This window comes from Lontra canadensis, unplaced genomic scaffold (assembly GCF_010015895.1).
Source record: "Lontra canadensis isolate GAN:19392208 unplaced genomic scaffold, GSC_riverotter_1.0 scaffold2, whole genome shotgun sequence".
Classification (NCBI taxonomy): Eukaryota; Metazoa; Chordata; class Mammalia; order Carnivora; family Mustelidae; genus Lontra; species Lontra canadensis.
In genome coordinates, this window is record NW_022630996.1 from 52,144,148 (window position 1) to 52,158,980 (window position 14,833).

The window sequence follows — 14,833 nt, forward strand, 5'->3', positions numbered from 1 at the left end:
CTCTATAGATCAAAAATGCCCCATTACTGCCAAGTAGACACCTTTGCCCACTATATTTTCTTTTTTCTTCATGGCACAGTAAACGTTTTCGTAAGGTGTACTCTAACTGAAGCTGACTCAGGCTTCACCAGTTAGTCATGCTGTACTTACCAGAAATTGTATAGGCAGAACACTTCTACATCTTACATGTTTTATAGATCTAGCTTCCCAGAATAATGAAGTTATTCTTATGGGCAATTTTGCTGGAGATGCACATTATATATCTGCAATGTTCAGTCCTCTTATCTAGGTCAGAGGCTACCTAGAAAGAGGACACATATGCTGAAGAAAGTTATGCACTGTCATTAGGTGTATTTTATTTTTTATTGGTGAACAATAAATTTAACCACCTGCAAAATACTTAATTAAATAAATATGTAAGTGGGAAATTCATAACTGAGGCAACCCAGAGAAGAGTCAAACCTCGATATAAAGAGAAGTAGGTAGTCAAAGATAATATTCACATTACATTTCAAAATCCAAATTGTTTCTAAAGTGAAACACTTATTTTACAAAACAAACTATTTTATATCCATAATGCAGTTCGCATTTTTAAATACGACACGGAAATTAAGTGGCTGGGACTTTAGCTTGATATAATAAAAATACAACAACTAAGAAATGTTAGACAAATACTTTTCTAAAGGTCAACCTAGAAATTAATCAAATTACTCAATTTGCACCCACTTATGATTCATTTTGTAATTATCTGTAAAATACTGGTTGTATTTTAAATGTCTTTATTTAAAAATTATTTAAAACTCTTCATTTTCTCAAACTACAAATGTAGAGCAAAGGAAAATACCCCACATTGCTGAGGATAGCAATAACTAATTCTCAGTTTCCTTTCTTCATGTGAGATTCATTAGACATCCTGTAGTAAATAAGATTAATTAAAAATAATGAATGCCACATAAAAATACATTTTAGATGAATTTTGGTGTTATTTTGTTTTTCATAGCATTATCTTAAAGATAAAGGACTTGTACCATTTTTAGATATTTATATTCTTTTTAAAGTTATAGTAATTTTACTACTTTTGATGCAGGCTTGATCTCAGATTTTAACCCTAGAAAGAAATTCATCATGTCATCCTAACATCTAGCTGCCTATGTAAAACCCTACTAAGTTCATTGAACTAGGAGACTACTTCCTTGGTCCACTTATGTCAACCTCTGGTCACTTAAAGTCAAGCATGAGCTGCTTTCTTTTTATTACTCTATCTTTTCTTTCTTTGAGAGAATCAAAGGTAGAGAACATGTGTTACGTGAATATTCTTGTATTCTAACAATCTTAACAAAACCCTCACACTGGTTTTTTTTTTTTTTAGATCCTCTTGATTCTGAAGATTTATTTTCAATCATTAAATCTTCCTACAGTTTTAATCATGATTTGCATCTCAACATTTGCTCTTTTATCATTTCCTTGGTACTACCTACTCTATAATATTTGGCACTGTTGACGACTTCGTCCTTCATGAATGCCTACCTTTCACTGACCGCCATTATGCCACGCTTTCCTGGGCTTTCTTCTGTTTCTCTGGATACCTGCCCTTTATCTTTCCTAGTTTTCATGACTTCATCCTGCTCCATGATGGTGAATCCTTTTGCTCAACCCTCATATGTCATAGCTTTTCACTCTTAACATTCTTCCCAGTGGGATCTTGTTTATTTAGTTGACTTCATTATCATGTTAATTTATATTCAGTTCATCATCCATCTATAGGTTTGCATCCCAAACCTATAAGCCTGCAACTTGAAGGCCCCATGCTGTCTTATATGCCTGATATATTATCATTATTAAATGTAATAATAGTAGCTCATACAGAGAAAGCACATATACCATACCAGCTACCATGCTTAACATATTCATTCATTAATTTAGCAAGTATTTACTGAGTGTCTTGTTGATGCCAAATAGTATTATAGGTAGGGAGATAAAATGGTAAAAGCTAAAGTAAATCTTTGCTTTTGTAGATTTTTCATTCCAACAATAAACAATGAAATAAGAAAATTATTTCATACCTGGTTGTGCTTTAAATATAAAGGGCAACGCTGAAGCAGGAAAAGAAGAGAAGAAATGTGGGGCTGTAGTTACTAAGGGGGTACACTTTAGAGTTCAATATGGGAATAGTTGAATGAAGGGCTGAAGAATGTGAGGGAGTCATCCACATGACTATTGGGGGATGGAACTTCACAGAGGTGTCACCAAGGACGGACAAGTAAAAATTCAGAGGCAGGAGAAAACAGTCCTATCTGAAGGGCATCAAGGAGATTAGTGACTGGGCCTAAGTGAGAAGGAGGAGGAATGGTAGAGGAGAAGGTCAAAAATGTCATAAAATGTTCCTGTCCTGTAGGGCACTTTAGGCCACTGTAAGATCTTTAGCTTTTATTCTGAATGAGGTTGGAAGCCAATAGAGGATTTTGATCAGAAAAGGGGATGATCTGACTTACAGTTTTAAAAAGAACAATGTAACAATGTTGAGGGGGCAGCAATGAACAAAAACATATGTGATACTTCTATTTTCTCAGAGAATTAGGAACCCGGGATATTGCTGAGAGAAAGGATGGTATAAACTGTATGAGAATTTAGAGGATTGGGAAGAAGTTACACAACAGGCACTGAGGAAAGTGGGAGCTTAACGATCAAGGGAATAAATACCATTTGTTTGACAGGGAGTAATGAGCAGCCCCTTGTTAATCATCATAAATTTAGAATAAGACCAGTAAGCTTGGATGAGTATATTTCTCTAGTCACATTCAGTTATATTTCTCCATTTTTATTCTAATTCTAGGAGTAGTATAGGCATAGCCTAGCTTTAAGGAGATTACATTTTGCTAAATCTGATAAAAGGAGGGAGTAGCCAGGGAGTTGAGAGTATATGCAATAGAGTGAGTATAAAGATTGACCATGGAATTTAAGCTGGGAGGTGAGGGAAGTAAGGACACAGAGAGGGAGGTACAATAATGGGTGGTAGGAAGAATATGTTGTAGATTATTGTGGAATCCTAGATTGTTGAAATCAAGGTTATCATTGTTTCAGTGTCAGGTTGTGAGAATGAGTGGGATAGCAAATTGAGATTAGGAAAGGGTTGTGGTCACTGGTAATGATAGGTATGAATTTGTTTAATCCTCACAGTGACACTATAAGATAAATATTATAACTATCTACATTTCTTTTATGGGTAAACTGAGAAACAGAGAAGATAAGTAAATTTCCTATGTCACATGGCTATGAGCTAACAGGCCAGAATTGGAACCCAAGAATTATTATTCCATAACTCATTCACTGAACTTACCATTCTCATCCTTTTTCCAAATCCCAAACAGGCCCTCTCCCTCTCCTGTTTTTCTTACCTTGGTGACTAGAACGTTCATATTCTAACTTTCCAAAGATAGAAACCTAAGAGTTTTCATTGGTGACTCATCTTAAATATCAGATTAATCATTGGGCAGCCTATTCTGATGTTTTCAATCCTTTTTCTTTCTTCAGCCCAACTGCAACTGCCTCACGTGTCACCATCACAAATTATTGTTCAGGATTGTCCTAATGGCATTCTTACTGAATTACCTCCATTCCACACATTCTTCATTCTGCGGGAGCAGAATGAATCCACTTGCGAAAAATATCTAATATTTTCCTGCTTAAATATTTTAACATATTTAAAATAAGTAAATATCCAGTAATTCTCTATTTGAATTCCAATTTATCTAACATGGTAAGCAAGGCTCTAACTAGATCGACTCACTCAATCCCTCATGCCAGTAGCACACTTGAATTCAAGGATAATTTGAACTACTATAGTTCTCTTAAGTACACCCACTTTCTAAAGCTTTTGGAGTTTTGTATATGTTAATGAATCAGCCTAAATCGCTTTACTTTTAAATTTCCCCTGCCTTGCTAAATAGAAATTAAATTTTTTAGCCTGGAATAAATACTCATACCACTATTAGACCCATTAACTATTTACATACTCATAAAGAAATTATACCGTTGTTCTGCCCACAAAATTGCTTAATCAGTTCTGACTGATGGGCTCTGAGACTTTTTAATTTGTAAACTCTCATTTGACATCCCAGGAGTAATTCCACACCATATCACACACTGTAAATTTTTTTTAACTTTTGTTTAAAGAACATCGTTAGTCTTCACAAGTAATACAATCTCGTTTTCCTTTTTTCCAATAACAATTTCCTTCTTAAAAATTATGAGTCCCATTTTTCTCATGCTGATGTTCTTGAAGAAGAGCAGGTGAGGTTCAGAATCACTGTAAGATGGCCATAAATAGAAGAAATCGCTCTTTAATCTAGGAAATATAAAATGAAGAGCTTAAGATACTTACTTTTATTGAGGTTTTTCTTTCCTTTGCCTTGACTATATAGTCAGACATTGGCTATTGAATGAGTGACATAAACTTAATATGGAGCTTAATTCCTGGTTGAAACACCTCAATAACATACTACAAAGTCAAGGTCCACAGCAGCACTCTTTTGATATTTTAGGACATCTTTTTAGGTGTTATTTAACTTTTAAAAAATCCCACATCACATTTCCATCACATTTCTCAGCTTCCCAATGGCTCCCCAACACTTGTTATTACCTTTAAGTTAATGAGTCAGTAGATGTGTGCTCACCTGTTACGGAGATTAGCAAGGTAAGCACCTTCTTTTCACTGATGGCATGCTCTTATTGGCATATACTACAAACGGCTTTCACACATAATTGGTCTTGATAGTGCCTATTGCCATAAAAATGGATCCAAACCAACTACTCTGAAATTAAAATGAAAATGTGACCAGTGAGTCTATACATCACATATAATCACTGCTTTCTGGGATTGCTTTTGGTTTCTGGCATATTTTGAGAGTATTATCAAAAAACCATATTGCTTAAAATTGATGTAGTTTAGAGATTTTTGTCAAGATACTTCTGTGTTTGAATACTTACAATGCTTTCTTTGAAAAATCTTCCAGCAAAAATGATGACATTCATGGTCCATTTACTGTCATATTGGAGAAAATTCAGAACTGTTTCCAAAGGCAGATTTCTTGAAGGCCTTCCCTCATCCTATCTCCAAACAAATGTAAAGTGATTCCAATCTATTCAGTGGGGACCCTTGATAAGTAACTTAATTTCCATAAGAGGCCATTAATCCTTCCCAATTGATTTGTTAAAATGAATATTTCTCCTTTGAATGGAGTCCATTAAAAAATATGTTCTTGACTCTCCTTATAGGTGGAACTTAGAAATTTCTGCTGTCCAATATCAAAGTGACAATGAAAAAAATTATAATAATTTCATGGAGAACGTGGCCTGATAAGCATGAAAACCACCTTTTATGTTCTAAATTTTACCCCCAACCAAAGATGGACTTGGTTCATCTGTTTTAGTCCCTTACTGAATTGCTTTAATTAAATTCAGACTCTCCATTATGTCATTTACCTACATTGAAAGATATTTTAAAAGTGATATGGAACTCCTTATTGTAACAAAAAAAAAGGCTATGTTTTTAGAGATGCCTTCATTACCTAACAGAGATTCCTCAGTTCCCTTTATCATAGTTTGTTTTCCTTCAGTCCGTATCATCCTATTACTGTCATATTTTTATTATATAGTATTACATACTTATTATTTACACACACACACACACACACACACACACGTTAGCCCCTCACCCCCAGAAAGGTTGAATACAATAGATCCAGGCATTATGTTTAAATTAAAATTTTTTTAAAAAAAGAGAATATTCCAGATAAGCATTTAAGATGAAACACAATGCCTGAATCCATTACTGTCGTGTTTTATCTTCTAACCTTAAAATGCACAGAGGTAAATGCATAAGACATTTGACAATGATGTATGTATTTATGTTATTTACTTCTTTGTGATAACCCATAACTTTATTACTATCCCATCCATAAATTTCTCTTCCTTTAATGGCCTCAGTTAGAACTTCTAAAATTATTTTTAATAGTTCATAAATTTGTTGAATCACAGAAATCAATGAAATAGGCTAGGTAAAGTCCCTTTGATTCTTAGAGTAATTTCGTAGAGGAAGCTATAAATTTGATCAACTTCTCTAGAACTGTAGTGTAGTCTGTATGTTCATTCCAGGTTTTACATTATTTTTTTACGATCAGTCCATTTGGGTCTCTGGGAGTGTACATGTTTTTATAATGATTCTTCAGTTTGAGGGAGGCTTTTATTACATTGATTCTTTCACTATCAACAAAAGAAAACTTGAGGGGCACCTGGGTGGCTCAGTGGGTTAAAGCCTCTGCCTTCGGCCCAGGTCATGATCCCAGGGTCCTGGGATCGAGCCCCACATCAGGCTCTCTGTTCAGCAGGGAGCCTGCTTCTCTCTCTATGTTTCTCCCTGCCAAGAAGCTCAACTCAATGGTTGTGTGTGTGCAAATACATCACACCGCAACTGTGTGCAACAGCCGAAGCTGCCAAGTCAGCTTCATCTCACAGAGGGCTTTGAAAATGCCGCAGATATAATTTTGGTTAGTATTATAATGGTCAACCCTATGGCCAGTTATGACATTGAGAGATTATGTGGATTATGCTCCTTTTTGCTAGGAAATGTTTATAAGTAGGAAGAAGACAAGGAAATAAAGGACTATACCAAAAGGAAATGGTGGGGGCGCCTGGCTGGCTCAGTGGGTTAAAGCCTCTGCCTTCAGCTCAGGTCATGATCTCAGGGTCCTGGAATGGAGCCTGGCATCAGGAGCCTGCTTCCTCTTCTCTCTGCCTGCCTCTCTACCTACTGCCTCTCTGCCTACTTGTGATCTTTGTCTGTCAAATAAATAAATAAAATCTTTAAAAAAAGAAAAAAGAAAACTTGAGATGTCTCATGAGGAAGTGGCATTTTAAACTTTATGTTTGAACAGTGAAATGAAGCAGATCATTGTAAAAATCACTATTATTATATTTAGCTCCATGATTTAATTTACTTTTCTCCATGCTAGAGTAATTCTTGTACATCATTATTTAAAAATAAGATTCCTTTTTTCTAAATAAGGAGTGGATTATTTTGTCATTTTCTGTATCAGTATGTACTAGTAAAGCTAAGAAGTTAAATATAGGGATGATATAATGTTGATTATTTTAAACTAGAGTTTATTTATTTATTTATTTATTTATTTATATTTTATTTATTTATTTGACACAGAGAGAGAGATCACAAGTAGGCAGAGAGGCAGGCAGAGAGAGAGGGAGAAGCAGGCTCCCTGCTGAGCAGAGAGCCTGATGCGAGGCTGGATCCCAGGACCCTAGGATCATGACCTGAGCCGAAGGCAGAGGCTTTAACCCACTGAGCCACCCAGGCGCCCCTAGAGTTTGTTTTTTAAAGGTTTCATTTACTTGCTAGAGAGAGAGGAAAAGAGAGAGCATGTGCAGGTGCACATGCAAGCGGGGGGGAGGTTCAAAGGGGGAGGGAGGGAAAGAGGGAAAGTATCCCAAGTAGATTGTACACAAAGCACAGAGCCTGAAGCAGGGCTGAATCTCACAACTCTGAGATCGTGACCTGAGCTGAAACCAAGAGTCAGACGTATAACCGATTGAGCCATGCAGGGGTCCCTAAACTGGAGTTTATATTAAAGATAAGCATCTACTGTTTATATACTATAATGACTATCTTTATTTTAAGATCATTACTGATAATCTATGTGCATTATTTTTATATACAATATCTGCAGTGCAAGATTCTTTTATGTTTTATCATCTTCTTCTCTCTACTTCTTCCTTTCTTCTTTCCATTGTCTTTTTAAGTTTCTGGAGCTAAAAGTCCAGATAAGAGCATTTCTCTTATTTCCCAGAAATTACACTTTATTGGCTAAGACAGGCAAGCTGATTACATACTATGGCAAGATAAATATTAACTTATAGGGGCCCTCGAGGACAAACTCTTAATTCTTCTGGAGGGTAATTCAAAGAGCAAATAAAGATTTTCTTGAAGAAATGATGCCTGACTTTTGAAAAATAAGTGGGGATTTGACTGCCGAATACACAGTGAATGTCATATGAGTAGTTGAAGCAACCAGAGAGGACAAAGTGAGATCTTGAAACTAAGAAATAGTTATTGAGGGTTATGTGTAAGGGTGAATCTTGGAAAGAATGACAAGATAAGGTATGAGATAGTGAAAATCCTGTCCTATCTTGTCAAGGAGTTAAGCTTATCCAGTATAAATAGGAGACTACATGATCAGGTTTTAGAAAGAAAATTCTGATGAATCGAACTAATCAAAAACTAATGATGTATTATATGGTGGCTAATTGAAAATAATAAAAAATAATAAAGATTATGTCTGAGATTTAAATTAAAAAAAAAGAAAGAAAATTCTAGTAGCAGTGTGATCTAAAATAGATTTAAAGCTGGGGAAAAAAATAAAGCTGGGAGCACAGGAGATATGAGAGTGGTAATAGAGGCTTGTGATGTGAACAATCAGAAACATCAACAGAATAAGAAAATGAGCAAATCAGGAGAGAAGATTGTAGCCAAAACTGGAATTAGAGTGTCTGATTTGATTTCAGAGTAGATTAGTCATAGAGGACGGTAAAATCCGGTTTGCAGCCATGCATCTGGGAGGCTCTCTTCCCAGTGTGGAGAGGAGGTTCACTAGCTATCAGGAAGTCAAGTAACTCTAGGGATAGTTTATTGTATGTTGTCCTTAAAACATCCCAAGATAATTATAGGGTCTTGATGAATTGGTTGCTATATAACCATAATGAATAAGAGTGGGAAGAGCTAGGAGATTCCTTGAGTTTCAAATGATAAGAGATACTCTACTCTGAGTCTGAAGGAATGATGATTTAAATGGAAAGCTGAGTGATTTCCATAAAACTATAGAACAAGTACTGGCTGAGAGAATGACAATCTCTTTTCAGAAACATACTAAAGAAAGTGACAGTGACTTAGAAAGAAAAGCAGGAATTTGTTTATCTTAAGCAAAGATTCAGAAAGCCCAGTAAAAAGTGTCAGAAATGAAGTGAGATACAAAAGATCAATTTAGGAGAAAGAAATCAGAAATAAGGTTGGGATAGTGATGACCAGAAAGGAAAGAGACTAGAAATTTAAGTTTCACGTTAACTCTGGATCAGTGGGCAAGTTGTTTCCTTCAAAGGGCTACAAAATCATAACAAATTATTTGTGTCCAGAATATAAAAATAATTTATGTAAATAAATAATAAGTAGCAAACAATCCAAACCAAAAGGGCAAAAGACCTAAAGTAGGCTTTGAATAAAATATATATATATATATACACACACACACACAAATCTCCTAAAAACATATAATGTATGCACACCATCTTTACTCCATCAGGAAAATACATTTTTAAATCTCAATAGGTAACACTATACACCCCAAAGAATTATTAAGACAATTAAAAGTCCTAGGCTTTGGAAAGGATAGAAAGCAAGTGGATTGTTCATACATTGCAAATAGGAGAATAAATTGTTTCAGCCATGTTACAATACTGTGTGGTAATATACTCTCTGTATTTGAGTCCTGATTTTTTCACTAATTTTGTGATATGGGGCAAGTTACTCATATTTCATATGTCTGTATTCCATTTGTAAAATGGAATTAAATGAATTAATTCATGAAAACTGCCTAGAAGTATGCCCAGTATATAGCAAGTGTTCAGATGATCTCACCTACTATCATGGTTATGTTAAGTGTTATGTTGGAATTTAAAAAGTAAATTTCAACCATTTATTATTAAATAAAATTGATAAAAACAACATAAAAATTAAGAGAAAAATTTAAAAATTAAGAGTAAGATATGTAAGAATAATTATTAATATATAAAAGGAAGCACTTTTAAAAACTTCCTCCTGATTCTTAGATGTGTATTTAGACATATTTGTAATTAAACTTGATATAGCATGTGACACCTTATTTTTACACTTAAACTAATATCATTAAATGTGTGTGTTTCTGTATACTATGGAACATTGCTATTCATGGCTGTATAATATCTTATTAAGTGAAGATATTATAATTTAGTTGAAATAATGTTTATGTCTAGCATGTTTCCAATTATTTTTTTTGTTATGATATATAATACCTTACTGAACATCTTTATGAAGAATGGCCTTTCCTGGTTACTCTGTAATTGATATTCCAAAGTATCCTTTTTTGGGCTCATACTGTATTACTTTGTTCTACACATGAATCAGAATTCACAGTTCTTTAGTTCTTTCTGCACTATAAACATATCTTAATCAGGAATATAATGTTTGGAGTGTTTCCTAAAACAAAACAAAAAAAAGTTTTAGCATAAACTATTAATGGAAACATTTAAGTAACTTATTTTAGAGGATAATTGTATCTTAAGTTTACACAAACATCATATTATCAGAATAGTATTCATTGGCAGATACTGATATAAAAAATCAAGTGTGTGTTCAATATGGTGCCTCTTTTGGACCAGTTGTGGTCTCTTCTCCCCAAAATGCTTTATATTCTTGTTATAATATTCTATATTATCTTAAATAAACATAGAAGAATGTCAACAGAATCAATAATGAAGTTTGTTTGCTCAGAGAAAGGAAAATAAAGCTATTTGGGTAATATGAATTCTAGACATACCCTTAGACTTGATTCATATTTTTCCAACTACCTCTCTTCTTTACTGTGACTGAAAACTTGGACAACATGGTGTTGCTGAAATACCAGTCCACGCATTTCTACGTATAACATTCTTGGAGAACCATATGTCTATATTACCTTGTTTTCTTCCAATCTTGCTTGCTGTTCTACAATTATAAGAATTCTACTAAATTATGCATTATAGATATGGTGATTAAGTTAGTGTAGTTTCGGGTATGTTAAATCTTTCCTTTAAGGGATGTGTTTTATCAAGTCATTACTCCTCAACAATGTCAAAAGTTCTGTTAGAGAGAGAAAGCATGGTATGTATGTATTTTCCTCACAGTCCAGCTATTATGGGATCTCTCTGTCTTCTCTGTCACTTAACTGTAACCAGAACACTTAATAATGACCATTTCAATAGTAAACATGAGCCAGTGTAAGGGGTGGGGGGGAGAAGTTTGAATTCCTCATGATTCTGAAATTTGGATTTTGAATGCTCTGGAACCTTGCTTCCTATACTAGTTGTAGGGCTCCCAGAAGTTTAATGGAGAGGTGTGAACAGTTGGCTAAGGCTGTGACTTGCTGCAGTGATCTTCAGTTTTTATTTAACATCAGTTTGGCTGCTTCTCCCTTCTTTGCATTTACCTCTTTAACCTTTAACCACAGTTACTGAAGTCATCTATTTTCTTCAAATTCTTTATGTAATGTACCATGGGTTTATGCCTGTGCAATTTTCTTTTTTGTCTAAAGAGTGGGGACAAAACCCATTGTCAGTGCTCAATAAATTTTTCATCAGTGCCATTACTTAATATTCATTTAATTAATATTCATTATAGATCAATTCATAATTGTCATCATCATAATGATAGGCAAAAAAGAATCTAATTTTTTCCATACTTTGAAAATCTAACTCGGACTCATTTTTAAGTTATTATTCATAAAAAGATAGCTGCTTTTTATTTATTTATTTTAAAAATATATAGAATTAAATTCTGAACATTCCTACATTTTTTTGCCAATGGTTTTCTGACTCAAATTTCAGTGAGGAACACATTTAAGCACTAAAGCTCTAGGATGTTTATAATATACGTGTACATCCATTTTTGGATGGACAGAGTCTTCATGTATGTATATTTTAAAGGTACATAGGATAAGAAAGGGGAAAAGACCTTGCACACTAAGTGATGATCCCATCATCTACACTTGTGAGATGAACCATTTATCTGTTACATTGTCTTAGATTGATTTTAGTGGTTTCCAAAGAACCCATCTTTGTAGTAGCTTAGGCTATATATTATAGTATATGTATACTTACAAATAAGGTCTAATCTAGAAGAAAAAATTCATTATATTGTGGCAAATTATATTTGTTTCTACCTAAATGAGTATGATAGAGTTCTATTGTTAGGATTCTAAAATACTATTTTTAGTTTTTTGTTTTTTTTTAAATAGGGCTGCAAAGATGTTTTTCCATATTTCTCTGATATTTTATGCCTAACATGTAGCTGTACCCAGAGCAAATTATAATAATTTTTTTTAAGGAAACAAACTTGGAGTTTGTTAATTTTGTCATGATTTATAGAAAAGTAAAAATGAAAGACTGATATGACATAAACTGGGAGTTCAATTAATTGAAAATTAATTGGAAATCTAAATCATGTAGGCAAAAAAATAAGCATTATCTAAAGAAGGATAAAAATATTTGATAGCTAAAATCTAGGAAACAGGCTGAAGCAAAGTAAAGAATGTCTTTTATGTACCTGTTTCAAAAGTGAGGATATGCAATTATCTATTAATGAATTAAGTTATTCTACAGCTTACTGCCAATAACATTCAAAGCAGCTTATATAAGTATGCAGCAATCCAACACAATAAATGTATACGGAAATCAAATTAGACTTAGAAATTCATGTCACTAATATCCTAAAAAAGTTGACAGAGGTAGTTTGCAAATTTGTCGCTGAGTTTCTTAGTAGCCTTATGAAAAGAGGGGAAATACAGTCTTGACAGTTTTCACAACATAAAAACAAATCATCCACTTAGCGGAAACACTTTTTGTTGTTACTGTTGTTTCTGAGATCTGAGATTAATTTCTTTCATACCAAATTGTATCAGAGGGCACAACGGCTCAACGATATTGCTATAATCATAGTAATGTTTATTTCCTTTGGTTTCTCTTTTTTATAATAACTGTCAATGCAGATGGATGGCTTATGGCCAAAGTGCATTTTAGTATTAAGAAATCTACCTGTTGCCAAAATAAAATAGTAGTAATTCTGCCATAAGGAAAAAGAAAGAAGCGTAGTAGTTGGAAGTTACATCGATGTCATATGTGAAGATTTATTATATTGAGCAGAAGAAAATATTAACAGCAATTGTTTTACATGATCAAGAATACTAAAGGAAACATCTGTTTTATAATATATTGATCTAAAAGGAGTAACTACAAGGTTAAGAAACGACATAGAGAGAAAAAAAATACCTTAGGAGAAACCAAAAAGAAACCAGTGTCTATATATGGAAGAATCAACTTCTGAAGAGAACTGCCTCAGTGATTTGACGGAGTGGATTAAGAAAATCTCGTTTAGTGCAAAGATGCTATCCCTAAATAAAAAATTAAAATATTTTCTTAAGTCTAAGTATACTGAAGAAAATAGAATTATGCTAAAAAGAACTGACATTTCTTCAAATTCACTCATCTATTTAATGCAATTCCCATATAATATTTATTTATTTTTTGCTTGGCAAAATGATTCCACAGTTTGCCTGGAAGAATAAATATGCACAAATACATTATAAATTCATAAAGCCATAAGCAATAGTAAGGAAGACCTTTTTTTTTTTTAAGATTTTATTCATTTATTAGAGAGAGAGAAAGCTCAAGTGAGAGAGAAGCAGAGAGAGAGGGAGAAGCAGACTCCAAACTGAGTAGGGAGCCCAATATGAGTCTCTATGCTAGGACCCTGACATCATGACTTGAGCTGAAGACAGCTGTTTAACCATCTGAGCCACCCAGGTGCCCCAGGAAGGACTTGTTTTTAACAAACCTTAAAATTATGCTTATTAAAGACACAGTGATCCAAATAATGTCATAGTGGCTCTAGAAGTTATGAGGACCTAGTAGAAAGTCTAAAACATAGTACACTAATATGTAGTAATGTAGTGTATGATGGAGGCCATATATTTAATCTGGAGGGCGATAGTGGGAATCGGTGGTGTTGGGATCACTGCATAGCCATATGGGAAACCAAATTAAGATAAATTCCACTTTATACCTATTCCAAAATAAATCAAACATAGATTAAAGATTTATTTTTGCCCTTTAAAAAGATTTTTTTTGCCTTTTTATCTTTTTCCTAAAAGGAAAAGGTTAAAGAAAATGTTGACAGACTTGACCAATCAAAAATTTTTTTAAGTGGTAAAGAAAGAAAAAAATAAATAAAAATGGTAAAGACCAAAGCTCACAAATCAAGGCAAACATAAGCATTATAACAACAACAAAAAACCCTTGTTTTGTAGAATTAATGGAAATAACTACAAAATAATTTAAAAACTTAACTCTTACCAATAATTAAGAAAAATTAAAACAAGTTAGAGATCATACATTTTCTACTCAGTAAGACATGATTGCCATGGAGTGTGGCATTTATAGATGCTCCCAGATATGTGAACCTGTGTATTGGTATTTTTCTGCTTGTGCCCTCCAAAGCAAGATTGGGGTTAGGGCAGGGCAAATATCCAGAACTAACTGCATTACAGTAGAAATAAATACTTTAAACCATTTCTGTCTTCTAACTTTTAAACTTTGAGTGCAATTAAAATCAGATCCCTTCACCACTAGACATTTAAGGGTAAATTCTACCTTGCAGAGGTAACCTATGGTTTTAATGATTCCAGGTGAAGTGGCGGTGATCATAAAGTATTTATATGCATGCTTTTCTCTGTTTTACTATTAAATATAACTTCTCTATTCTCAACTTTCAACGTGAAACCTGAACAAGAATTGATTCCTTTAAAATGTTTCGTCTGTACACCAATTTAATGCACAATGCAGTGATTTTTGACACTCTTGTCTTTTTTTCTTAGTTCAACCTGCATTTCCCCTTTCTATAGAAGAAGGATTGTTTAGTTCTTTTGAGGCTGCCATACTCCTTGCCTTCCAGCCTAGGTGGTAAAATATATCATTTCAAATT

The 14,833-nt window shown here is 33.7% G+C and overlaps 1 protein-coding gene across 5 annotated transcripts in view; it reads left to right on the forward strand.

Moving 5' to 3' along the window:
- The window catches only part of DGKB (diacylglycerol kinase beta), a 681,931-nt gene that overhangs the window by 215,970 nt on the left and 451,128 nt on the right, over positions 1-14,833 (forward strand). The window lies entirely within an intron of this gene.